Source organism: Macaca fascicularis, chromosome 2 (assembly GCF_037993035.2).
Source record: "Macaca fascicularis isolate 582-1 chromosome 2, T2T-MFA8v1.1".
NCBI classification, from domain to species: domain Eukaryota; kingdom Metazoa; phylum Chordata; class Mammalia; order Primates; family Cercopithecidae; genus Macaca; species Macaca fascicularis.
This window is the reverse complement of record NC_088376.1, coordinates 46,712,625-46,739,388: the sequence shown is the minus strand read 5'-3', so window position 1 is coordinate 46,739,388 and position 26,764 is coordinate 46,712,625. Positions and strand designations below refer to the sequence as shown.

The window sequence follows — 26,764 nt, the reverse complement described above, 5'->3', positions numbered from 1 at the left end:
TAACCTTTAGGAGTTTGATTATTGAATGCCTAAAGTTAGTCTTCTTTGGGTTAAATCTGCTTGGTGTTCTATAACCTCTCTGCACTTTAATGTTGATATCTTTCTCTAAGTTTGGGAAGTTATTATCTTTGAATAAACTTTCTACCCCTGTCTCCTTCTTTACCTCCTCTTTAAGGCCAATAGCTCTTAGATTTGTGCTTTTGAGACTGTTTTCTAGATCTTGTAGGTGTGCCTTATTGTTTTATATTATTTTTTATTTTGTCTCCTCTAATGATGTATTTTCAGATAGCCTGTCTTTGAGCTCATTAATTCTTTTGCTTAATCATTTCTGCTACTAAAAGACTTGCTTTTTTAGCAGTTCAATTACATTTTCAGCTCTAGAATTTCTGCTTAATTCTTTTTAATTATTTCAATATTTTATTTAAATTTATCTGATCTGAATTCCTTCTCTGTTATTTTGAATTTGAGTTTCTTCAACAGATCTATTTTCAGTCATCTGTCTGAAAAGTCATATATCCCTGTTTCTCCAGGATTGGTCCCCAGTGACTTCTTTAGTTCATTTGGTGATTTCATGTTTTCCTGAATGGTGTTCATGTTTGTAAATGTTCTTCAGTGTCTGGTCATCAAAGGGTTACTTTATTGCAATCTTCACGTCTGGGCTTATTTGTGCCTGTCCTTCTTTGGAAGGCTTTGCAGGTATTCAAAGGGACTTGGGCTCCAAGCCCAATAATGCTGTAGCTTTTGCAGATGCATAGAGGTACTGCCTTCATGGTCTTGGATAAGATCCGTAAGAATTCTTTGGATTGCCAAGCAGAGACTCTTGTTCTTTCTCCTAATCATATGGAGTACCTCTCTCGGTGCTGAGCCACCTGGAACTGGGGGTGTGGTGATGCAGGCACTCTTGTGGCCACCACCACTGGGAGCTTGCTGGGTTAGCACAGCACTGACCCTTTTCCAAAGCCCTTCCCTTTAGGGTGGTGAGTTCCCCAGGCCCTAGGCATGTCCAGAGATGCTGCTTAGGGTGGTGAGTTCCCCAGGCCCTAGGCATGTCCAGAGATGCTGCCTGGGTGGCAGGGTTGGAGAAAAAACCTTAGAAATTTACCTAATGTTCTATTCTACAGCAGCTTATCTGGCACTCAAACCACCATATAAAGACCTTCTCACTCTTCCCTTCCCTTACCACAGGTAGAAAAGCCTCTCCCTGTGACTGCCACCACTCATCAACAGGAAGTTCTGCCAGGCCACTGCCAGTATCCATGTGGTTTGTGGTAAATGTTGCTAAGCCTCGGACTCACCCTTTAGAGTTGTGTGCTCCCCTCTTCCCATGGCATGTCCAGAAATGCTGTCCAAAAGCCTAGGCCTGGACTTGGTGACCCCGAGAGCCTGTGTGTTACTCTACCCCACCGTGGCCTAGCTGGCTCCTAGGATGCAGGACAAAGTCCCCTTTACTTTTCCTTCTGCTTTTCTCAAACAAAAGGAGTCTTTAATCATAGCCACCACAGCTGAGAATGTACTGAGTTTCTCCTGAAGCCAGCATGTCTCAGAGACCAAGGCCCATGGCATACTCCCTGGGTACTACTGATGGGTATTCAACGGCCAAGGGCTCTTTAGTCAGCAAGTGATGAATCCTGCCAGGACTAGGTCCTTCCCTTCAAAGCAGCAGGTTCCCTTTTGGCCCAGGGTGTATGTAAATTATATCCAGGAGCTAGGGCCTGGAATCAGGGGGTCATGACTCTGCCCAGTACCCTATCCTACTGTGGTTGAGTTGGTATCCAACTCAAGATAAAGTCCTCCTTGCATCAGCAATTCAAGTCTCCTGCCCTTCTTGATATCTCTTTCCACAATAGAAAATTAAAAGCTTTGGGAGGCCAAGGAGGCATATCATGAGGTCGGGAGTTTGAGACCAGCCTGACCAACGTGGTGAAACCTCATCTCTACTAGGCATACAAAAATTAGCTGGGTGTGGTGGTGCATGCCTGTAATCCTAACTACTCAGGAGGCTGAGGCAGGAGAATCGCTTGAACCTGGGAGGTGGAGGTGGCAGTGAGCCGAGATCATGCCATTGCACTCCAGCCTGGGTGACAGAGTGAGACTCTGTCTCACAAAAAAAAAAAAAAAAGAAAGAAAGAAAGTTAAAAGCAGGTACTGTGATTGCTCACCTGATTTTGGGGTCTTGTGACAGTGCTTTGCTGTGTGCAGATAGTTGTTACATTTGGTGTTCCAGCAGTGGGGATGAACAGTGTAGGCTTCTATTCTGCTATCTTGCTCCACACCTCCAAAAAAAAAAAAAAAAAAAAAAATTCTTGAAAGAAGCTAGATGGGGAAAAACCTTACCTATAGAGGAAGAAAGATAAGAATTACATTAGACTTCCCCCCAGAAACTAAATAAACAAAAGGAATGTAGAATAAATCATCTGTATGAAAGTGAAATATTTAAAAGCATTGAGAGAAGAAAACTATCAACCAAAAATTCTGTAGCTGCAGAATTTTTCTTCACAAGTGAAGAGGAAATAAAGACCCAGACAAACAAAAATTGAGACAATTTGTTGTTAATAGACATGCCTTGCAAGAAATGTTAAAGTAAGTTCTTCAGAGAGAAGGAAAATAATGTAGGTCAGAAACTCAAATCTATATTAAGAAAGGAAGAGCACTGGAGAATGAACAAGTGAAGGTAAAATGAATGTGATACATTCATTGTTTTTATTCTTGATCGAACTAACAAATAAGTTTTTTCAAAATAATAGCAAAAAAATAGCAACAATGTATTCAATTTTGTATTAAAATGAATAGCAACAAAGAGGAGACAGGAGAGAAGAATTAGGAATATTTTGTAATTACAAGTTATTTGCACTATCCGTGAAATGTTATAATATTATTTGAAAGTGAACTTGGATTAGTTGTACATTTTTATTACAAACTCTAGGGCAACTACTTTTAAAAGGATATAATTGACATGTAAAAAAGAAGACATATATGCCTAGTAAAACCCACAAAAGGCAGAAATAGTCTGAAAGACAAAGTAGAAAAATAAGAGAAACTAATAGAAACAATAAAAATATGGTAGATATTAATCAAATGATACAATGTCTGCTCTCAGCCTACGGTGAAATTAAACTAGAAATCAATAACAGAGCAATAGCTGAAAAATACAAAAGTACTTGGAGGTTAAGCTACACACTTCTAAATAACATATTGGTCAAATAAATCTCAGGAGAAATTTTTTCAATATTTTGAAATAAATGAAAATGAAAACACAACTCATCAAAATTTGAGGTACGCAATGAAAGTAGTGCTTACAGGGAAATATTTATCATTAAATGTATATGTTAGAGGCCAGGCACGGTGGCTCACACCTGTAATCCCAGAACTTTGGGAGGCCGAGGTGGGCGGATCATGAGGTCAGGAGATCGAGACCATCCTGATTAACATGGTGAAACACCATCTCTATCAAAAAATACAGAAAATTAGCTGGGCATGGTGGTGGGCACCTGTAGTCCCAGCTACTTGGGAGGCTCAGGCAGAAGAATGGCGTGAACCCGGGAACCTGAGCTTGCAGTGAGCCGAGATCGCACCACTGCACCCCAGCCTCGGTGACAGAGCGAGACTCTGTCTCAAAAAAAAAAAAAAAGTGTATGTTAGAAAAGAAGGAAAATTTAAAATCCACAATCTTGGCTTCTACCTTAGGGAACTAGAAAAAGAAGAGCAAATACAATTCAAGGTAAGCAGAGAAGTAATAAAAATTAGAGCAGAAATGAATAAAATTCAAAAGATGATATAGATTAGGAACATCAACAAACAAAAGATAGTTTCTTGAAAAGATAAATAAAATTGACAAACCTCTAGCCAGGCTAACTAAAAAAAAAAAAAAAGAAGAGATGAGACAAATTACAAATATTATAAATAGGAGATATCACTACAGACCTCATAGACACTAAAAAGATAATGAAGGAATATTATGAACAACTCTATGCCTACAAATTTGATAGCCTAGATTAAATGAACCAAATCCTTGAAAGACACAATTGTGAAAATTCACACAGGCAGAAATAGATAATCTGAATAGCTGTATATCTATTAAAGACATTGAATCAATAATTAATAACTTTCCAAAACTGAAAAATTTGGTCCAGATGATTTCATCAGTGACTCCTACCAAAAATTTAAGAAAAAATTACACCAATTTCTCTACAGTCTCCTTCAAACAGAGAAACAAAGGCAATACTTTTTAAAATTGCTCGAAATTCTCTACAATCTCCTTCAGAACAGAGAAACAAAGGAAATACTTTCTAATTCCTTCTATGGGGCAGCATTAACGTACTACCAAACCCAAAGATATTATAGGAAATGAAAACTACAGACTAATATCTCTCAGCAACATCAATGCAAAAACCTCCAATAAAATATTAGTACATTGACCAAGAATGAATATAAAACATTATACATAACAGCCAACTGGGATTTATTTTTCCCTAGGTATCTAAGACTGTTTCAACATTGACAAATCAATTAATTTAATTCATCACATTAACAGACTAAAGAAGAAAAATCATTTGACAATATACATAGATGCAGAAAAAGCATCTATCAAAATCCACACCCATTTATGACAAAAAGTTTTAGCAAGTTAGGTTAAAGGGCAATTCTTCAACTTGATAAAGAACATAAAAAAAAAAACACAAAAAACCTAAAAACTACAAAAAAACTTAAAAACTATAGCCAACGTCATATGTAACGGTGAGAACTTGAAGCTCTTCTGTAAGATCAGAAACAAAACAAAGTTTTTTTGTTTGTTTGTTTGTTTTTGCCACTGCTTTTCAGCATCATACTGGAAGTACTAGCTAATTAAGACAGACAAGAAAATGAAGTAAAAAGTATTTAGATTGGGAAGGGAGAAATACAACCATCTTGTATGTAGATTACACGATCATCTCTATAGGAAATCTGAAGGAATCTGTAAAAAACTCTTGGAACTAATAAGCAATTATAGCAAGGTTGCAGGATAAAGTTAACATATTAAAGTCAATTGCTTTTCTATTTATGGGCAAAAATTACAAGTGGAATTTGAAACTAAATACACATTATCATTTACATTGGCACCCAAAAATTTATACTTAGGTATAAATCAAACAGAATAATTAAAAATATATTATTTTATAATTATATTAATTATTTTTAAATTATAAGTTGCATGTTATACTTCTTTATATTTATAATTTTATAATTATGTGTGAAAAACTATAAACCTCTCATGAAAGATATTAAAGAAGAATTAAATAAATGGAGAGATACTCCATGTTCATGGATAGAAAGATGTAATATTGTCAAGATATCAATTATTTTCAACTTGATCTGTAGATTCAATTTAATCCCATCAAAATTCTGGTAAGTTATTTTGTAAATATTAACAAACTCATTCTAAAGTTTATATGGAGGGGCAAAAAAAAAAAAAAAAAAAAAAAAACCCAGAAAGCCAACTTAATATTGAAGGCAGAAACAAAGTCAGAGGACTGACACTATCCAACTTCAGGACTTACTATAAAGCTACAGTAAGCAAGATAATGTGGTATTCGTGAAAGAATAGACAGCTAGATCAATAGAACAGATCAAATGGAACAGAAAACCCAGAAATAAACCCATATAAGTATCACCAACTGATCTTTGGCAAAGAGTGAAAGCAGTACAATGGACCAAAAATAGTCTTTTTAAAAACGATGATGGAACAACTGGATATTGGCATGCAAAAAAAAAAAAAAAAAAAAAAAAAAAAAAGACTCTAGACACAGAATTTATACCCTTTTCAAAAAAAAAAAAAACAAACAAACGAACGAACAAACAAAAAAAAAACCTCAAAGTGGTTCATAGACATAAACATAAAACACAAAACTATAAAACTTCTAGAAAATAACAGAAGAAAACCTAAGTAACCTTGAGTATGGCAACGGCTTTTTATATAAAACACCAAAGGCATGATTCATGAAAGAAATAATTGAGCTGGACTTCATTAAAATTAAAAACTTCTGCTGTAAGGAAGGGCAATAAATCTATTCTGTATGCTACCGTATTATGCTACAATGGTTGATACATGCCACTGTGCATTTGCCAAAACTCATAGAATGTACAATATCAAGAATGAACTGAAATTTCAACTATGGATTTTGGGTGATAATGATGTGTTACGGTAAGTTTATCAATTGTACAAATTGCACCACCACTGTGGTTCAGGATGTAGGTAGTAGGGGAGGTTGCACATGTGTGGGGACAGGGGCTATATGGGAAATCTCCATACCTTCTGCTCAATTTTCCTCTAAACCTAAAGCTTCTCTAAATAATAAAATTTATTCGTTAATAATCATCATCATCATCCCTGTGACACAGAGGTTTTATTTTTTTCTCCTGTGCCTCCATTACCTTTCCTGAACCCAGTCGCCTCCTGAGGTGATAATCATAGATAAGGCCTTTTAATAAAACAGACTAAAAGAAATGCCAAAAGAAGGAAAAATAAAGAAAATTTCTAAACAGAGATTGTAATTACCTTTCAGATATCTCCTAAAATAGGATTGGAAACTTTTTCCATTCCTAGTGCTCTAATTTAAGACCAACTAGCTGCCTAGTGCTGCAATGTCTTTTGCTCCAGTGATAGATACACTGAAGGTCCTGATTTCATCACAATGCAATATATCAATGCAGCAAAATTGCACTTGTACCCTATGAATATATACAAATAAATAAATTTTAAAAAGACCAACTAGCACCAGAGGCTGAAAAAGAGTTAGAAGAAGGGAGACTCCACAAAAGAAAGTGAAGTCCACATTATATGATCACATTTATATGCAATGTCAAGAATATGCAGATTTGTAGAGGCGGAAAATAAACTAGTGGTGTCCTGGCATTGGAGGGAAGGGGCAGTTAACCAATTGTGATAGCTGAGAAGTATATAGGTTTTAGGAGGAGTTGAGGTGATGAAAATGCTCTAAAATTTATTGTGGCAATGGTTGCACAAGTCTGAATATACTGAAAGCCATAGAAATGTATGTTTTAGGCAGGGTGTGATGGTTCATGTCTGTAATCCTGGCACTTTGGGAGGCTGAGGTAGACAGATGTCCTGAGCTCAGGAGTTTGAGACCAGCTTGGGCAACGTGGTGAGATCCCCATCAGGTTGCAGTGAGCCAAGATCACGCCACTGCACCCCAGCCTGGGAGACAGAGCAAGACTGTCTCCAAAAAAAAAAAAAAAAAAAAAGAATTTTATGCTTTAAACAGGCTGACTTTATGGCATGTAAATTATACCTCAATAAAGTTGCCACACACACAAAAAAAGTGGTAATTGAGGCAAACCAACAGTGAAAATGACCAAATGACCAAGGGATGGCAGGAAGGGGGAGGACCAAGAGAAAGAATCAAAAACAAAGAGTTTGCTTGCCAAATTCCAACCTCAGAGGGGTGGCCACATAGAGATACTTTGACAATTTAAAAATTCGGCTTCAAGTGTTTCAGGAACTGCAGACAAATGAGAGTCAAGAAGCCAATCCTAAATCTCAGTTCCCCTATTAAGTATGTAGGGCTTGGATTAATCAACCTGAACCAAAATAAAAGACACTTTTCCACATGATATTCAATGAACTCTATCTAATAATGCAGTTGTTTGCTACCAGCCTCCTTTTATTATAAAGGGAGTACCTTTAAACTCAAAATAACGAGTTACCTATATTTTAATCCTTCTTGATATTTTATATTTTAACATAGGATCAAACGTGAACCCCAGAGAGCTGTGTACCCAGACTGTATATTCTTTTTGACCACATAAAGTTTAATTTAATTGTTTTTTGCCATTATGTCATCTGCTTCTATTGAAGAATGCATTGAAAAAATATCCCTTGAAACTCAACATCATCTTTTTTGGAGGAGTGGTTTCCCCAAAGCATGTCCATGGATTTGACTACATCAAAAGCATCTGAAGTTCTTGGCCAGGCGTGGTGGTTCACACCTGTAATCCCAACACTTTGGGAGGCTATGGTGGGCAGACCACTTGAGGCCAGGAGTTTGAGACCAGCCTGGCCAACATGGCAAAACCCCGTCTCTCTTAAAAATACAAAAATTAGCTAGGTGTGGTGGCATGCTCCTGTAGTCCCAGGTACTTGGGAGGCATGAGAATCGCTTGAACCTGGGAGGCAGAGTTTGCAGTGAGTGGAGATCGTGCCATTGCACTCAAGCCTGGGCAACAGAGTGAGACTCTATCTCAAAAAAATAATAATAATAATAATTGAGGCTCTTGTCAAATGCACACATGCAAAGCTACTGAATCATAAGCCTGAGACTGTCGCTTAGGATTATGATTCTATATGCTAACATATAATTCTGTATATTAACAAGGACCTCTTCTATACATATCCCAGTTGAAAACCACTATGACATATCACATATCTCTCCTTTGTAAGAAACCATGAGAAACATCTCTGATATAGTTTGTATATGTGTCCCCACTCAAATCTCATGTTGAATTGTATTTCCCAAGGTTGGAGGTGGAGTCTAGTGTGAGGTGATTAGATCATGGGGGTGGATTGCTCATGAATAGTTTAGCACCATCCCTCTTGGTATCATCCTCATGATAGTGAGTTCTTGTAAGATCTGGTCATGTAAAAGTGTAGCGCTTCCCCTCTCACTCCCTTGCTCCTGCTCACACCACTTGAGATGCCTGCTCACCCTATGCCTTCCACCATGATTGGAAGCTTTCTGAGGCTTCCCCAGAAGCAGATGCCACTATGCTTCCTGCACAGCCTGCAGAACGATGAGCCAATTAAACCTCTTTTTACAATAAACTACCCAGTCTCCAGTATTTATTTATAGTAATGTAAGAATGAACTAATACAATCTCTTACTTCAATTCTAGGAATAACTGTCCAAAGTACCTCACCTCCACTTACGCTACAGCGAGCATTTCCACACACAGTACTTAGAGATACAATGAGTTTTGTAGTTGACTATTCTTTTTAATTCACCTACAGGAAGATTAGAATCCAATTTTCCACCTCTTTATATTTGATGTGCTGTTCTTGGACTAAGTTCATTTTCCTCTTAGTCCAATTACTTCAAATTATTTTAATTTGTTAGTTATCTAAGTCACCTCAAATACTTTTTGCAACAAGGGGGTGTAAATAAGTTATTAAGAAAGATCTTTAACAGTCCAAAGCATCAGGATCCTGTAGTCAAGGAACCAGAAGCTCATTTACACAGTCAGTTGCCATTCCTCCCTTGAATGCTTTACGGTTTCCTGTCCCCAGGGGACAAGTGTACATCATCCTTCTCTGAGGAGCAGAAATGCAGACTGTTTATTTTTCAGTTATTAGCCATAGTATTAGTAATGGAGACACTGTCAAAGCTTTACCTGAAACACCCCTACATTTTTAGAAGGAGCTAAAGCCCAGAAATAATAACTAGTTGGCTCAAAATTGTTCCTAGAATGAGAAAGCTGGGATAAGAAAGCAGGCCTCTTGATTCTTCACCTATTCCTTTTCTTACCATACTATACCCATAGCACTTCCCAATTTGCTAATTTCTAGGGATAATTCAAGGAGGGTTATTGCTTCTTATTGCAAGTGCTCCTGTATTCTAAACAGTAACCTGAGGGATGCACTCTGGATGACCCAAGACTTAAGCACTAAGAAGACACCCTCTGTTTCTTGCTTTCTGGGGTTAGTTCATGAAAGTAGCTAGAGCAGAGGGAACAATGACCAGGTGATGAATAGCCCAATAATCTACAAAACATTGGTTCATTTCCCACTGGGTTAGTCTGGCCTTTCTCCATATTATCTCCAAAATTCCAATCTCTACCATCCTTTCAGTGAGAGCATCTCTTAGAAATTTGAGAATCCTCTTATTTCTATGGAGAAACTCAGTATGACATGAGCATGTTCAAAGAAAAGATAGTTCTTTGAAGAAAATTTTATTGATGAGGGTTTTTTCCCCCTTAAGAAACATGAAAGGTTTGGTCTAAGAAACCCAGGTATTAGACAGAATCATTTATACCTTGGGGTTCCCAGAAACCACAGTGTATGCAAAGTCACAACACTCAGAAGGGCCATTTATTTATATTATATGTCAATTAGTAATATGCAGATGTCCTCAAATTGGTTGTGGTTATATATTGCAATAATTTCTAATCCGTTACTCATAAAATGACTAATGAAATTACAAAATACAGCAACAGATCTGATTCCTCTTGAGTCACTCTGCTCCTATTCTTGCTCATTTGCTATTTTTTCCTCCACACACACACACACACACACACACACACACACTTTCAGCAATTCAGTCACTCAGAGCCGCAGCAGAGATCAAAGTTTCTACATTTCCAGTTTGAAGTTTCCTTAAATAATTAAACCTAATCTAAAAATAACTTAATGTTTCATAAATCTTATTTGCATTCTTCAGCCACATTCTACCTGGTTCATTAAGTGGGGAAGGATGCCTAGATAGTATAAGAAATAAACCACCAACAAGCCAAATTAAAGATAATGTTAATTTGTAACAATTGTTCAGTTAGTTGGATTTAGTTATTGTGATTCCAGAATGTATGCAACTGAATATAGGGCCAACCGTAGGGTTCCTGGTATGCTTCTTTGACTGATCATGTTTTGGGCTGTGGTGTCAGTTTACTTTCCTGAGCCTGAAGGGAAATATTGCAAATGTGACCAAGTTAGGCAAGTTACCTTAATTCTCAGAGCTTCAATTTCCCCATCTACTAGTTTCTTAGCTTTCAAGTCTATAGTGAGAATTAAAGATAATAGGTGTCTGGCCAAGTGTGGTGGCTCACAGCTGTAATCCCAGCACTTTGGGAGGCTGAGGCGGGCAGATCATCTGATGTTAGGAGTTTGAGACCAGCCTGGCCAACATGGTGAAACCACATCTCTACTAAAAATACAAAAATTAGCCAGGTGTGGTGGTACACGCTTGTAATCCCAGCTACTCCTGAGGTGAGGCAGGAGAATCACTTGAACCCAGGAGGTGGAGGTTGCAGTGAGCTGAGATCACACCACTGCACTCCAGCCTGTGTGACAGAGCAAGACTCCCTCTCGGTGGGGGGTGAGGGGGAAAGATAATAGGTATCACTTACTTAATATAGTGCCTGGTACATAATAGGAAGTTGGTATTGTTATTAATAATAACAGAGGGGCTCTTGTTCTATGATAAAAGAAACTAGTTTTGTAGCACAATTAGAACAATTATAATAACCACAAACTGCTTTTCATATCACTCTACAAGCAACATCATTTTACCTGAAATTCTCTAGAAATCATTAAACAATTCCAGAATAGTTACACCTTTAATTTTCTGGAAACGTATGCCCTGGGAATATAGAATATTGAAACTTTTTAAAAAATATTGTGGTGCCTCACATCTGCTCCAATAAATTAATGTTATCTTGATTGACACTTTTGGTGGAGGCAAATGTAGGAACCGATGAATAAATTGATCCAATAACACATTAGCAAAATTCTGTGTTTTGATATCTTTAACACACTTTGAAACATGTCAAGTTTGTATTCTTCCTTTCTGGTTGTGCATGGTCAGTTACTGACCTTCATCTGGCACTTTGAATAATAGAACATGTGTCACTAAAAAGGTCTTTTTATGTTAGTCCTGAGCAAGCTTTGATGCTGTGGCTGCTCACTTTCTTCATGTGAGTGGCACAAATGGGAGGACTAGTGTGAATGATTGCAAGCTGTCTAACTTAACAACCTAGGGAGGTAACACAATTGCAACAAAAGAAAAATTTTGTACAGCTTTTCATGGGCGAGTTATACTATCTATAAAGATGGAAATAGTTACATATTTCTTAATATTTTTGAGATTAAAAAAGCTGTAACAACAAAAAGGATCACAAAAATTCAATCAATGTATCCATTTGGTTCCATTGGTTTTTGTTTTGTTTTGTTTTGTGCGATGGGGCGATCTCAGCTCACCACAACCTCTGCCTCCTGTGTTCAAGCAATTCTCCTGCCTCAGCCTCCCAAGAAGCTGGGATTACAGGCATGTGCCACCAAGCCTGACTAATTTGGATTTAAGATGGGGTTTCTCCATGTTGGTCAGGCTGGTCTTAAACTCCCGACCTCGGGTGATCTGCCTGCCTCGGCCTCCTAAAGTGCTGGGATTACAGGTTTGAGCAACGGTGCCTGGCTAAATGTGTCCATTTTTATCTCCTGGTTCATCTAGTATTCAAAGACAAAAGACTGATAATGCACATTGCAATACTCTGTGGTTCTCTTACTTGGGTATATTCCCAGAAATTGATATCTCTAAAATCAAAAGCACTTAAGAGCTATTAATGTTAAATAATATTAGGGTATCATATTAGTCATTTTGTGCTGTCGTAAATACCATAGAATAGGTGGCTTAAACAACAGAAATGTATTTCCTCATACTTTTGAAGGCTGGGAAGTCCGAGACCAAGATGCCGTCTGATTCGGTTCCTAGTTAGGGTTTTCTTCTTGGCTTGTAGGCAGCTGCTTTCTTGCAGTGCCCTCTTTTTTGTTTCACTTTTATTTTAGTTTCAGGGGGTACATGTGCAAATTGGTTCTATAAATAAATTGTGTGCTGTAGGGGGTTGGTGTACACATTATCTTATCACACCGGTAATAAGCATATTACCCAATAGGCAGTATTTCCATCCTCCTGCCCTCTACTCTCAAGTAGGCCTAGGTATGCATTGCTCCCTTCTTTGCATCCATGTGTACTCAATGTTTAGCTCCCACTTATAACTGAAAACATGTATCCTCTTCTTATAAGGCCACCAAACCTATCAGACTAGGTCCCTACCCTAATGGCTTCATCTAACCTTGATTACTTCCTAAAAGCCCTATCTTCAAAAACCATCACATTGAGGATTAAGACTTAAACATATGAATTTTGGGAGGACACAATTCAGTCCATAGCAAACATATTTTTAATGCAAAAAAAAAAAATTAATAGATTAGGAACAGAGGGCAAGCAAAGTGAGGGAAGAAGAGGAATTTTACATGGTGTAAAGAGTAAATATTGGTGTCTCTGTTTTTCAGTTACTGAAGAATGAGCTGCCCTTAAGTTTACAGACTTAAGTTTTAGTACTAGGAATAACCATTAAATAAGAAACGTTTCCTGGCAAGCTGTCCCACAGAAAGGTGTGAACTAGCATCCTTCTCACAAGTTTCCACAGAATTCTCAGCTAACTGGCATTGTTATAGCAACCAGAGTGCCAATGGAAGCAGTCATGGCCTTCGTAATCAAGTATCACTATGGCAACAGGAGCCTCTGGAAAGTAAAAGAAAAAAAAATCTTAAACTGTCAACTGGAATCAAAGACGTTTGAAAAGGAACAAAGGCGGAGGCTGAAATGAACACGAGGCTAGAGCAAGGGCCAGAGCAAAGAGAAATGATTGTACAGAAGCTGAACAAACAAGAGAGAAGGGAAACAATAAGCCAAACAGAGGGCAGAGACGTGGCTCGCATTAAGAAAGAGCAAGGCAGGAAGAAACGCGGAAACAGAATAGTCAAAGCCATGTTCAAATGAGAAGATTCATAATGTTTACCAATTTTAATAGCCCAGGGTCAGATAAGCATGGAATGTTAAAGTCTATGTTGAAACTCTCTAGAATGCTAATAGAAGTATTGAAGAGATATTTAGAATGAGGCCACAAGATAGTAAGAAAGGGGAAAACCATTTGTGGAGTGCTTTTGGAATAGCATCCTGCTGACTAGGAATTCTTGTAATATTTGGTGTTCAAAAGTACCACATTTGAATGTGAGTCTTCCTTTATTGGACAGTGTAATTGCTTCAGACAAGGGCACATTGCCATTTGGTCCATTACAAATATATGTTTTCTTCATTAAAGGATCTTAATGGATTTTTTTCCATGAAACAATTAAGGGAATTACTCTAATACTATTAAAAAGTAAGTGGCAATGTCATTTGGAATAAAACATCTTCACTTGATATTTTCTATGTTTTATTATCAGTTAGACAGGACTGAAGTTTTTATGGCCCAATATTAACTTTTTGGGAAGGGAAAATATATTTTTTACTAAAAGATGCCACTAAAATGTCAATACTTCATTTGTATAATTAAAAAATGATTTTCATAAGAGATTTCAAAAGGAATGAAAATAGAAATTATAGGTGCAGTCATAAATAGTCAAGAGAAAAATAACACAAGTTCGAGATTAAAGCATAGAAATAAAACCAGCAGTCTGGGTGCTTTGCAGAAATCTGGTCCCACGAATTATAATAGGATTTTTTTTTTTTTTTAGGCGGAGCCTCTTTCTGTCTCCCAGGCTGGAGTGTAGTGTTGTGATCTCAGCTGACTGCTGGCTCTGCCTCTCAGGTTCACGCCATTATCCTGCCTCAGCCTCCCGAGTAACAGGTGGCCGCCACCATGCCTGGCCAATTTCTTTTCTTTTTTTTTTTTTGTATTTTTAGTAGAGACAAGGTTTCACCGTGTTAGCTAGGATGGTCTCGATCTCTTGGCCTCATGATCCTCCCACCTCGGCTTCCCAAAGTGCTGGGATTACAGGCATGAGCCACTGCACCCCGCCTATAATAGGATTTTTTTTTTTTTTTAAATGACAGGCATTTCTTTCACTGTATTTTGGGTGTGATTTGCTAACACGGCAAGGGGTGGTTTGAGGTCATTGTTTCTTCTGCTAAGAATAAGTCCACTGGTTGACAGCCTGGATGAGGAAACCTCTTTAGGAAGGCCCACGTGTTCAGCCAGAGGCACTGCTGACCTGCTTTCATCAGAAGTACAGACCAAGCCACAGATCTCATCACAGAACCATCATCTCTCTGACCTTTGGGATCCATCCCATAAACTTGGGTGCCAACAATGACTGCCTCTTTCTGAGAGTTCACGATTCAAAAACCAGTACAAACCTTTTACTGGATAATCCTCAGTTTAAAATATGTGTTTTTAAAAAATATTGTGGCTATGTTTTTAATTTTTTTTTCTATTTCTCTACAAACATACATACCAAGCATCATTTGTAAAATATGTATAAAACTCAATGAAATACATAAATAAAATGGCCAAAATTCCCAATGTTCTAGATACATGAGAATTGAAATGAAAAAATCAAAGAAACATGATTAGGAGTAAAGTTAGGAACTATACCCTTAAAAACAAGCTTTTTAAAGTAAAACATGTAAACATAAAAGTACCTAAATTATAAATTTGCTACTTGTTGATTTATCACATAGGGAACACACCTGTTTAATCACCTCCCAGATCATAATATGAAACTTAATGTCTTTTCAGTGATTTTCTAATAATATAAGAAAAGAGTTTGACATATTTTGCAATCACATCCATTTACATTGTAAGATGGATAAGCAAAATAAAAATATTGCACTGTGACTGTTAAGAATTTTTTTGTACCATGTGCAAAGAGAGACCCCTGCTGGAACTTTTTTTTTTTTTTTTAATGAGAATGTCTAAACCAACTCAGATGAACTGTATTGTTAAAGAAATGCACAGGTACACCTAAACTTAAACATTTAAAAAAAAAAAAAAAAAAAAAAAGCAAAAAGGAAATAGCAATGACTTTGCAAGCTGTAAGATAAAATTTCTGAATACATTTTACCCCAAGACAAAGGAAAAATTTTTTTTGTTTGTTTTTTGAGTGGGAGTCCCGCTCTGTCACCCAGGCTGCAGTGCAGTGGGACGATCTTGGCCCACTGCAAGCTCCGCCTCCCGGGTTCACGCTATTCTCCTGCCTCAGCCTCTCGAGTAGCTGGGACTACAGGCATCCGCCAGCACGCCCGGCTAATTTTTGTATTTTTAGTACAGACGGGGTTTCACCGTGTTAGCCAGGACGGTCTCAATCTCCTGACCTCGTGATCCACCCGCCTCCGCCTCCCAAAGCTCTGGGATTATAGGCGTGAGCCACCGCGGCCAGCTGACAAAGGAAATTTTTAACCTCTCCACAAGAAAATTTCTACAGCAGGGGAGGTTTTGGGGTTTTCCTTGATATTTTTTTCTCTGCTTATTTTCTTTTGATCTCCAAGCTTGAGCAACAATAGGTTCTAACTGTTATCTGCCTGTCTTGACATGTCTGCGGAGGTGGTAATTGACTCCAAAGTGAAAACCAGGGTTTCTATAGCTAGATGGATCCATATCACTTACACTTTCTCTACTATGTGACTTGATTTATTCTAGAGTTCAATACTGCATATTCACTCTTTACTGGGATTTTCCTGGTGATGTATTGGGAGTGTGTGGATGTAAAGGATGGAAACTGGATTTCCAGTCCGTCGCTTGTGGTGAGGTGGGCCAGTGAAGACAACAAGCAAGAGAATTTGGAATTGAAGGAATAAATGCAGGGGGTGTTGTCCTGTCTGAAGTAGAAAGGTAAAGCCTGGAACCATTCCCTGTCCCAACTCTCAAGGCCTTGTGAAGGTTTTATTGAGGGTTCCTTAGGCAGAAAATGTGGCATGCCCAGAGGGATTCAGGTGCATAAGACATGGAAATGATAAAACTTTTAGAACCTGAACTACTCTAATTTTATCGAAAGCTCCCCACAAACCCCACTCCATGCATAGCTTCTCTATGTGTTTCCTCTCCCAGAAAAATACTGCAAAAAAGCCCTCCACTCCCCACAAACCCAGGATGCTACCACATTCACATCTCCCTCTCCTTCACTTGGACCACCAGTCATCAAATTCTATTGATCCCCAATTCTTAACATGTTCTGTATCCATTTATTTCGGCTTCTGAAATGCTCTGGGGCTGCTCCGTGTAGTGGTAATTTTTCACCTGGACCACCATGGCAGTCTAGGAATTGGTGCCTTGACCATCTCAATTCTTCACATAGCAGGGATAAAATCATAGCTCTCTTATTATTCAAATATTTCATCTCAGTTCTTTTGAGGTCAAAACTTCTTGGTACAACATAAAAGGCCCTTTCTCATCTGGAAACATCTTAGGGTTTTCATTCTGTCTCTTGGTAGATACTTCCCCACCTTTCTATACTAAGACATTCCTCGCTGCTTGGGGTTTTCTGACGACATCTGCGTATGCTCTTCTAACAGGAATATCCTTTGCCTCTTATTTACCATGCCAACTGCTTATAACTTCCTCATTTTTGAAGATTTTATAATCCTTTGCTTTCAACCCAATGGTTGAAAAGAACCATTTCCTCATGCTACAACTATAACCTCTACATACTTGCTTGGTCACCCCTTTGCCAATTTCTTGAACCTATTTATTTACCTGCCACTTTCTCCAAGCTGGAAGGTAATCTGGGCCACACCTGCTTCTGACTGATATTCTTAGTGCTTAGCCCTGGGTCTGGCTCCTAAAAGGAGCTCCTTAAATACTGGTTAAATGTGTAGTAAGAGGCTTCAAGGACTGAACCCCAGTAATTCTGAAGGAGTGACTGCTAGAGATGTAGACAAGTTTTTGTTGTTTTGGCTAAGAAGTAGCCTAAATTTTATTTTGTGAAAATATATTAATGGCCCTTTTGTTATGCAAAGGTAAAGACAAATCAAATTTCAGAATGTCCAAGCCAGGATATAAAAAAGCTAAGCTGAGCTACATTAGCAAGTGCAGTAGAGTCTCTTCATTTTCATCAGAGTGGCATTGTTGCAGAGATTATCATGGCATTCAAGGGGCATCATGCTGGAGATAGGTTGGGATAAGGAGATAATGTTCCCCTCCCTTGTGACATAGTTAAAGACACTTATGGGTACAGGCAGTAAGCTGATCTCTAAAACCTGGCATCCCCCTGGGGGCTAAAGAGACAAATGGGCAGCAGACCTGACCAAGGGAAGGAAAGAGAGTTGAAATATAAAGATATTTGCTTCTTCCTTTCTTGTATTTTAATTCCCCTCTGTAAGCTCCAAGCCTTCAGTTGCATTAAGCACTCTAGCTGGTTTCGGTTGAACTTTGGGGAAATATGTGAATGACATTGTTTACTCTTAGGACAAAGCAGCTTAGGAGCAGTCAGGGCATCTCATGATGTCCACTCATCTGGGCTGAAGGAGTGACAGAAAGAGCTCTTTCTACCTCTTACAACATTCTTACAAGAACTAGGAAAAGTGCCCATTCTTCTTCAAAGGTAACTTTTTACTTACCTCTGCCGGGAAATGGATTTGGTATATTAATTTGTTAAAACAAAACTCTTCAGTCCCATCTGCCAGAAAATTGTTACAATAAATCTATGGTGTCTATAATGGAAATGATGCCCCTTATATGTGGTGCCCTTGTGCATTACAGAATCTACATAACCAGACACATTATCTGTGTTAATGAGAGAGACAAAATGCAAAACATTAACATGTCCCGAAGATCCTGAGTACGATTTGAGAGTGAGCCTCCTAATCTTGGCAGGTGAGGGCTGACCAAGAACATTATCATTTCTGTTTACCTGAATGATTGATATCTTTAAACAGTTGCATAATGTGTACATTTTCCCCAGACTAGGCTGCAAAATAGACTGCTAGAGCTATAGTTCAGGACATCTACAGTTACAGGAAAATCCCCTTTGAAGCCAGTCCAAGACCTTTCCCCAGATACTTCTTTACAAAAGAAAGGCCGAGATGTCTAGTCACTTCGTTCAAATCCAAAGAATTAGATTCCTGCTGGTTCTGACTTTAATCTTTCTCTACTTAAAAGATATAAAATATCCAGCATTTTCTGTTTGTATCTGAAACTATCCCCTCTTACTTTGCGGGAAGCAAAGAACTGCAATGCCAAAACCACACAAGGGACCAGTGCGAGGGCTAAGTGTGAGAGTCGGCTCGTTGGCCTGTGGGCTGTGAAATGCAAAAGAGAATTAAATTTTACATTCTGGGATGGGGATGCTAGGAAGAATGAGGCAATATGGAACATGTTTTCTAATGGGAAACATGGGAAAAACAAGCACACTAGAACAAAGGGTCTACAACAGCTGAAGACTGACTTGGCAGGGTTAGGAGATGGAAGTGGAGGAAATACCCTGGGGTGACACTGCATAGAGGGAGACACTCCACCCAGAGAAACCCAGGAGCAGGAAGAGAGCCGCTAAAGCCAAGTGGATTCAGAGGGAACATTTGTCACCATTGTGCCTGTTCAAAATCCAAACACTGTTCTTACTTGGGGTTAATCCAAATAGATGAGAGGCAGGACTCCACCTCTCTTCATAGCATCATAAGTGAGTCAGATGTTCATTTTCCCAGTTCCCTGGCAGTAAGGATGTGGCTTGTAGCCCAGTATCAGCCAACTGACTGCTCCAGCCCAGAAGTTTAAAATTTAGAGATATGACACTAACTTAGCACATGTTCCCCAGGAAACAACGCCTGGGCAAAAAAAGCTTAGATGCCATGTTTTTATTGAGGATGTGCAATTCCAAGGAAGTGAAAGTAAGAGGGAAAAGGAAAGTGAGACAGAAGGAAGAAAAGGGAAGGAAAGGGGAGAAGGAAAATACAAAGTGGTGCATCACTAGGCTACCCACAGCTCTCAAGCAGACACAATTTGCTGGCTTAGTTATATGAGACATGTCCCTTCGGAGAGCATGGGATCTGTCTTAGTGGCAGCTTCTGGGCAAGGCTCTGTGTACCTATAAACAGGTTGTTCTAACCCTCAAACTGCTTTGGCTTCTTGACAAAGAAGACATAGTGACAAGATACTGACCATGCAAAACCCAACTCTGCCCCGGGGGGCCTGATCTCCTACTTCATAGGTGGAAGTTTCAGCGGGGGAGTAGGTGGGAGTGGCTGATGTGAAGGAGAAAAACTGCCGTGAGGGATAGAAGTTGGAATGCTAGCTGCTTTTTTAGCTGCCTTATCAGCATAAGCATGGTCCTGAGCAATGGTAGGGGGAAGAAAATAGATTTGGGAAGTTATGAGAACTGTAGAGAGTTGAGCATAGTTTGTGATTTTTAGGGCCTCTAACAGTATTAAAGCAGTGGCAGCCGCTGCGTGCAGACATGAGGGCTAGGCGAAAACAGTAAGGTCATTTGGACAGAAAGGCTATAGGACGCGGTCCCGGCTCTTGTGTGAGAATGCTGTCCGCACTAACCATGCCTAGGAAGGAAAAGAGTTGTTGTTTTGTAGAAGGGATTGGGGCTTGGAAGATTAGCCGGACACGATCAGCAGGGAGAGTAAGTGTGTGTTTATGAGAATTATGTCGAGATAGGTAACAGATGAGGAAGAAATTTGGGCTTGACTGAAGTAATGGGGCTGTCCGTGAGGCCTTGTGGCAGTACAGCCCAGGTAATTTGCTGAGTCTGATGGGTGTCAGGGTCAGTCCAAGTGAAAGCGAAGAGAGGCTGGGATGAAGGGTGTAAAGGAATAGTAAAGAAAGCATGTTTGAGATCTAGAACAGAATAATGGGTTGTGGAGGGAGGTATTGAGGATAGGAGAGTATATGGGTTTGGCACTATGGGGTGGATAGGCAAGACAATTTGGTTGATAAGATGCAGATCGTGAACTAACCTGTAAGCCTTGTCTGGTTTTAGGACAGGTAAAATGGGGGAATTGTAAGGTGAGTTTATAGGCTTTAAAAGGCCATGTTGTAGCAGGCGAGTGATAACAGGCTTTAATGCTTTTAAAGCATGCTGCGGGATGGGATATTGGTGTTGAGTGGGGTAAGGGTGATTAGGTTTTAATGAGATGGTAAAGGGTGACTGATCAGTCACCAAGGAGGGAGTAGAGGTATCCTATACTTGTGGGTTAAGGTGGGGGGATACGAGGGGAGGATGTGAAGGAGGCCTTGAACTGGGGGAAAAGGCGGCAATGAGGTGTAGCTGTAGCCTAGGAATACTCAGGGAAGCAGATAATTTAGTCAAAATGTCTTGACCTAATAAGGGAGCTGGGCAGGTGGGGATAACTAAAAAAGAATGTTGTCGAAATTGGCCCCAGAGTTGGGGAGTTTTAAGAGGTTTAGAAGCCTGGCCGTCAATACCCACAACAGTTATGGAGGCGAGGGAAACAGGCCCTTGAAAAGAAGGTAATGTGGAATGACTAGCCTTCGTATTGATTAAGAAGGGGACGGACCTACCCTCCACTGTAAGTGTTACCCAAAGCGTCTGTGATGGTCCAGGAGGCTTCCAAGGAGATGGGGCAGCGTCCATCTTCAGCCGCTAAGCCGAGAAGTTCTGGAAAGGAGTCAGTCAGCCTTGGGCCAGAGCTCCAGGGGCTCTGGGAGTGGCTGCCGGGCGAGATGAACAGTTCAATTTCCAGTGGGATCCCGCACAGATGAGACACGGCTTAGGAGGAATCCCAGGCTGCGGGCATTCCTTGGCCCAGTAGCCAGATTTCCGGCACTTGTAGCAAGCCTCTGGGGGAGGAGGTTCTGGAGGAACCCCTGGCAGCTGCAGTTCAGGCGTTTGGAGTTGTGTGCTGGAGATGTGGCTGGGGTTTGTCTCACAGTGGAGGCAAGGAATTGCAACTCAGAAATAAGTTGCTACTTGGCTGCCTCTACTCTATTATTGTACACCTTGAAGATGAGGATCATTAAGTCCTATTGTGGGGTTTGAGGGCTGGAATTTAATTTTTGGAGCTTTATTTAATGTTGGGAGCAGATTGGGTAATAAAATAAAACATGTTAAGAATAAGACAGCCTCTGACCTTTCAGGGTCTAGGGCTGAAAATCGTCTCAGGGTTGTTGCTAAACAGGCCATGAACTGGGCTAAGTTTTTTATATTTGATGAAAAAGAACCTAAATGCTAACTGATTTAGGAGGGGTAGCATAAAGAAAAAGGAGCATTAATCTTGACTATGCCTTTGGCTCTAGCCACTTTTTTAAGAGGAAATTGCTGGGCAGGTCAGGGAGGGCTAGTCACGGAATGAAACTGTAAGCCAGACTGGGTGTGAGGAGGGAAGGTGATAAAAGGATTACAGGGTGGGAGAGTGGACGGTGAGGAAAAATTGGGACCTAGCTCGGCCTGGCGAGGAGGGAAGAGGTCAGATAGGTCTGTAGAAAAGGAAGATTAGAAAGAGTCGGCGATGCTTGGGGTTGGGACTGAGGGGACAGGAGGGAGGGAAAGAAGGAAGATTTGGGATGAGTTGCATTGGGAACAGAGACTAGGGAGTGACCAATGTATAAAAAAATGCCTGGACATCAGGGACCTCAGACAGTTTGCCCATTTTACGACAAGAATTATTAAGATCTTGTAGGATGGAAAAATCGAAAGTGCCGCTTTCTGGCTATTTGGAACTACTGTCGAGCTTGTATTGGGGTTAAGCGGCATTGTAGAATAAGGTATTTAGGTTTTAGGTTAGGTGTGAGTTGAAGAGGTTTTAAGTTCTTGAGAACACAGGCTAAGGGAGAAGAAGGAGGAATGGATGGTGGAAGGTTGCCCATAGTGAAGGAGGCAAGCCCAGATAAAAGAAAGAGTAGAGATATGGAGAGAAGGAGTTCGGGGGTTCTTGCCCTCCAGAAAAGCGGGAAAGGGGTCAGGGCGTGGAACTAAGGGATTGGGTGCAAAAATAAAAGGTCGGGGCACAAAAGAGGTTGGGGTGCAAAAATAAGAGGTTGGGGCATAAAAATAAGAGGTCGGGGCACAAATAAGAGGTCGGAGCACAAAAATAAGAGGTTGGGGTGCTTGCCCCTCCCCCAGAAAAGTGAGACTTGCCTCTTAGGGTGAAGGACCAAGGCAGGCATCCCTGCAGCGTGGTCAGACACCTCTGAAACATGGGTGAGTAATGAGAGAGGCGTCCCTGCAATGATTAAATACCAAGCTAAGGCTGCCTTCACCAGTCCGTGACCAGCCTGGGCGTTTTGGGTCCATGGATAAAACGTGTCTCCTTTGTCTCTACCAGAATATGAAAGGAATTGAAATTAAGAGAAGGGAGAGATTGAAGGGTGGTGCCAAGATTGAAAGGAGAAAGACGTTGAGGGATAGTGAGAGAGGTGCAGAAGAGAGTAAAAAGGGGGCGCTTACCCGATTTAAAACTGGTGAGATATTCCTTGGGCTGGTTGATCTGAGGACCAGAGGTCATAAGTGGATCTTTCTCACGGAGCAAAGAGCAGGAGGACAGGGGATTGATCTCCCAAGGGAGGTCCCCTGATCCGAGTCACGGCACCAAAATGTCATGCATGTCCATGTGAAGAGACCACCAAACAGGCTTTGTGTGAGCAATAAAGCTTTTTAATCACCTGGGTGTAGGCGGACTGAGTCGGAAAAGAGAGTCAGCTAAGGGAGATAAGGGTGGGACCGTTTTATAGGATTTGGGTAGGTAAAGGAAAATTACAGTTAAAGGGGGCTTGTTCTCTGGCGGGAAGGAGTGGGGGTCACAAGGTGCTCAGTGGGGGAGGTTTTTGAGCCAGGATGAGCCAGGAAAAGGAATTTCACAAGATAATGTCATCGCTTAAGGTAAGGACCGGCCATTTTCACTTCTTTTGTGGTGGAATGTCATCAGTTAAGGCGGGGCAGGGCATTTGCACTTCTTTTGTGATTCTTCAGTTACTTCCGGCCATCTGGGCATATTCGTGCAAGTCACAGGGGATGCGATGGCTTGGCTTGGGTTCAGAGGCCTGACAGTTGGCAGTGGAGCTTTTCGTACCACAGGAATTGCATGAGCCATTTCTCTTGAATTGCCTGCCTGGAAAGCCAGGCGAGTGGCACAAGCCTGAAGATATGAGGGTTCAGCGGCTCTGAGATGGTACAGAAATAGGGTCTGGTACTAATAGATAGTCAAGGAAACCAATGAAGATTTTTAAGCACACATCTGGTATTCCAGGGTGACCATGCCAGCAGCGACATTGTAACAATTGCCCCCACTGCTAGGGGAAAATGGAAATGAGTGTTTATTTTTTAGTTCTCTATTGATTTTTAAGCTACTGGTCTTCTTTCCAATAAACCAGCTTTCAGCTTAACTAACTAGAGTAGAATTGATCTCTTTCATAGCCCATTATCCTTTGGCTTGCAAAATGCAATAATACTCTTTGCTTGCTCTGGATGTGGGTGTGTGTGAGCATATTTATGTATATATAGGGGCTTGTGACAGGCAGAAAATATTTTTTATGGCTCCAGAATAAATCATCAATGAAAACATTTGATAATTATTTCAAAACTTTAAAACACTGGGAAAAACGTGTTTTATTGTTTTGTTCATTACAGGGTATGAACAAAGAAACTAGCATTTGCTGGGGGTTACTCAATGTACCGTGTGCTTTATGTATGTTATTTCATTTAAACCTCAGAACGACATATGCAATAGGCATTAAACAGAGACACCACAGAGAGTTTCAACAGAGCCAGGACTGTACAAATACAATTAATAGCCATTTCTTGGAAATCTAAATATCTGTGTTTTGTAACACCCTCTCCCTCCTAAATCTTTATTCATATTTTTTGTTGGTATCTTTCAATTCCTCATTGTATTTAATACAATACCTCTCACATAGTAGGCCCTCAAAAATGTTCAGCAAATGGAGTTGGAGTCATGCCATATGTTAAAAAAAAAAAAGCCTTTTACAGATTAAGTAAAAAGCTACTTTGTATTCATTCTGCATATTGTAGCAATGGGTTTTCAGTTTCTTATGGACTATGTACAACATAGCAAGCATGATGTCTCATCAAATTTGTTAAAAAAAAAATTTACCTGTCTGCATATGTCTGTGCATGTGTAAGTCTTTTGTTTTAGAAAATGATGGTGACTGTGATTACCATCCACAAAACACTAAAATGACTTCTCTGTAATTAACAATCATTTCTACATTGTACACACAAAAATTCCCATTTGATTTTAACCCACTGTTACTGTATTAGTGAGCTGCTTGCTCTTCTCATGGTAAACTGTAACACACTACTTAGATGTAGTTTCAGGCAGATTTTTTTATGGAACAATGGGGTATCTCTTGCCTCAACAGTTCCTAGTGGTGCCATACTCATTCATTTAGTAACTATTTAATATTTATGGAGCACCTCCTGAGTGCCAGGTGCTGTGGGGCTTTGGTGCTATTTGGCCTTCAGTGAATTATAAGTGTGGTTTCAATTCCCTACATGGGCCCTTGGTTTTTGTATTGGTTACATGAAAACATGTTACTATAACAAAGAACTCAACAGATCAGTAGATTAAGGAAGATTATGTCTCTCACCTAATGATCCAGGACAGGTAGGTGGGCTCCTCTGCCTCACATGCCATTCAGAGACCCAGGTTCCATTTCTCTTGCTTCAACTCTAGGTTGAGGCCCTCATTTGTATGGTCAAAGATGGGTCACAAGCACCTCACTGTTCCGCCTCATGGGAGGAAAAGTGCAAAGCAGGTTTCATGTGCCATGTTTTAAGGTGCAGGCCTGGAAGTGACATACACATGACTTCTGTTCACACTCCACTGGTTACGTCTAGATTCAAAGGGGCCTAGGAAATGTTAGTCTCTAGCTAAGTGGCCACATGACCAGGTACAACTGGACTCTACTGGAGAAAAGAAAATAGTGAAAACCCATAGACAGCTAGTGCTCTGTCACAGCCTCTCAGGGCAATCAGGACTCCTTATGCTTCACACATGCGTTGGTTCAACAGCGTAGGTCAGCACATTTTTACAATCACCGCTTGAAAACCATTCTGAGACCTCACTTTTGGAGACAAAAGTTAGGATGACCAGCTCCTCTAAGAGTTGACACTGGTCCAGGGAAACCTCATCTTTCTTCCCTATACTTGATGTAGCACCTTTCTTTCACCTTTTATCCTGCTTTCCTGGTCTCACTCCTAACCCCTAATTCCAAGCCAGTACACTGCTACCACATCTCGTGCTTGGAACTTGCTATTTCAGAAACCTGTTATTGGTAAAGTTAACCCTTATGTGGCAGGATAATTTATTAAAATATTTATTGAGATATTAATTTGTGTTTTTGTTTTCCTGTTACAGAAAAGTTAGAAAGAATGAAACATGCTTATGTTTTATATTTAGTGTCTATTTTCTGAATACGGCCAGGCCTCTCCTTTCCCTTGCCTTGAGTAGAGCTGAGAGTGCTATATTGAAGGCTGAAAACAGAAGTTGCCTAATACTTTCATCTTCAAAACTCTGAGTTAATTGACAGGATTGTGATAGGTCAGTTTTTCTCAAAATTTAGCTTTGCATGAGAATCACCTACAGGGTTTGTTAAAACACTGATTTCTGGGCCCTTAGAGATTCTGATTTAGCCAGTCAGGGGTAGGGCCTGATGATTTACATTTCTAAAAAGCTCCCAGGTGCTGCTGCTGCTGGGCTCCGGATCACTCTTAGAGAACCACTGTGATAAAGGCTCATCAGGGCAAGAGTGTTCTGAGGGTACTTCAGAAGCAGCATAAGAAAGCAAAACAGTCTCCCCAGAGGAGAAAGGGGCAGAGATCTATGAGGACCTGAGGCCTCTTGGGTATCCTGGAAGATAACAGAAAATGAATATCATCAGAATCTCATACGTTGACCGAAGCAGGAGCAGCACCCCTGACCTTCAGCGACCATATAGCTTTTACTAATGCACGTAAGTAACACAGAGTGATCAAACTCCTGAATGCTTCTTACACCTTTGAACCATTCTTCTCTCTATAAGATTGCCAGAACCACCCCAGACCTGATAGGAAGGCCTAATAATCCTGAGATTGAATTTCCCAAAAACTCTGACAAATCAAGACATAAACTAAAATTGAATTTGCTTTAAATAAACATGACATTCTTGCACACCTGAGTCTGTAGGGTAAACTTGCTATGTGCTTCACACATTGCTAGCCAGGAATTTCTTAGGGCATTAACCCTTCTGTATACTTGTAAATTATTTTAAAGTACCTCCAAAGGTCACTTTGGTAGCCCACATGATTTAGATCTGGAAGAACACT

The 26,764-nt window shown here is 40.0% G+C and overlaps 1 long non-coding RNA gene across 4 annotated transcripts in view; it reads right to left on the bottom strand.

The window, feature by feature from the left end:
- The window catches only part of LOC107128809 (uncharacterized), a 46,824-nt gene extending 23,688 nt beyond the window's left edge, over window positions 1–23,136 (bottom strand). For 2 of the 4 annotated variants that reach the window (XR_010584971.1, XR_012431789.1), the window contains exons 1-2: window positions 22,889–23,136; window positions 2,160–2,273 (exon numbers count right to left, since the gene is read on the bottom strand). This is a non-coding gene — a long non-coding RNA (uncharacterized lncRNA). Of the gene's footprint in view, window positions 1–2,159; window positions 2,335–21,003; window positions 21,430–22,888 lie in introns of those variants that run through there. The other 2 variants (XR_010584973.1, XR_010584972.1) reach the window with 2 other exon arrangements.
- Between the last annotated feature and the right edge of the window lie 3,628 nt (window positions 23,137–26,764).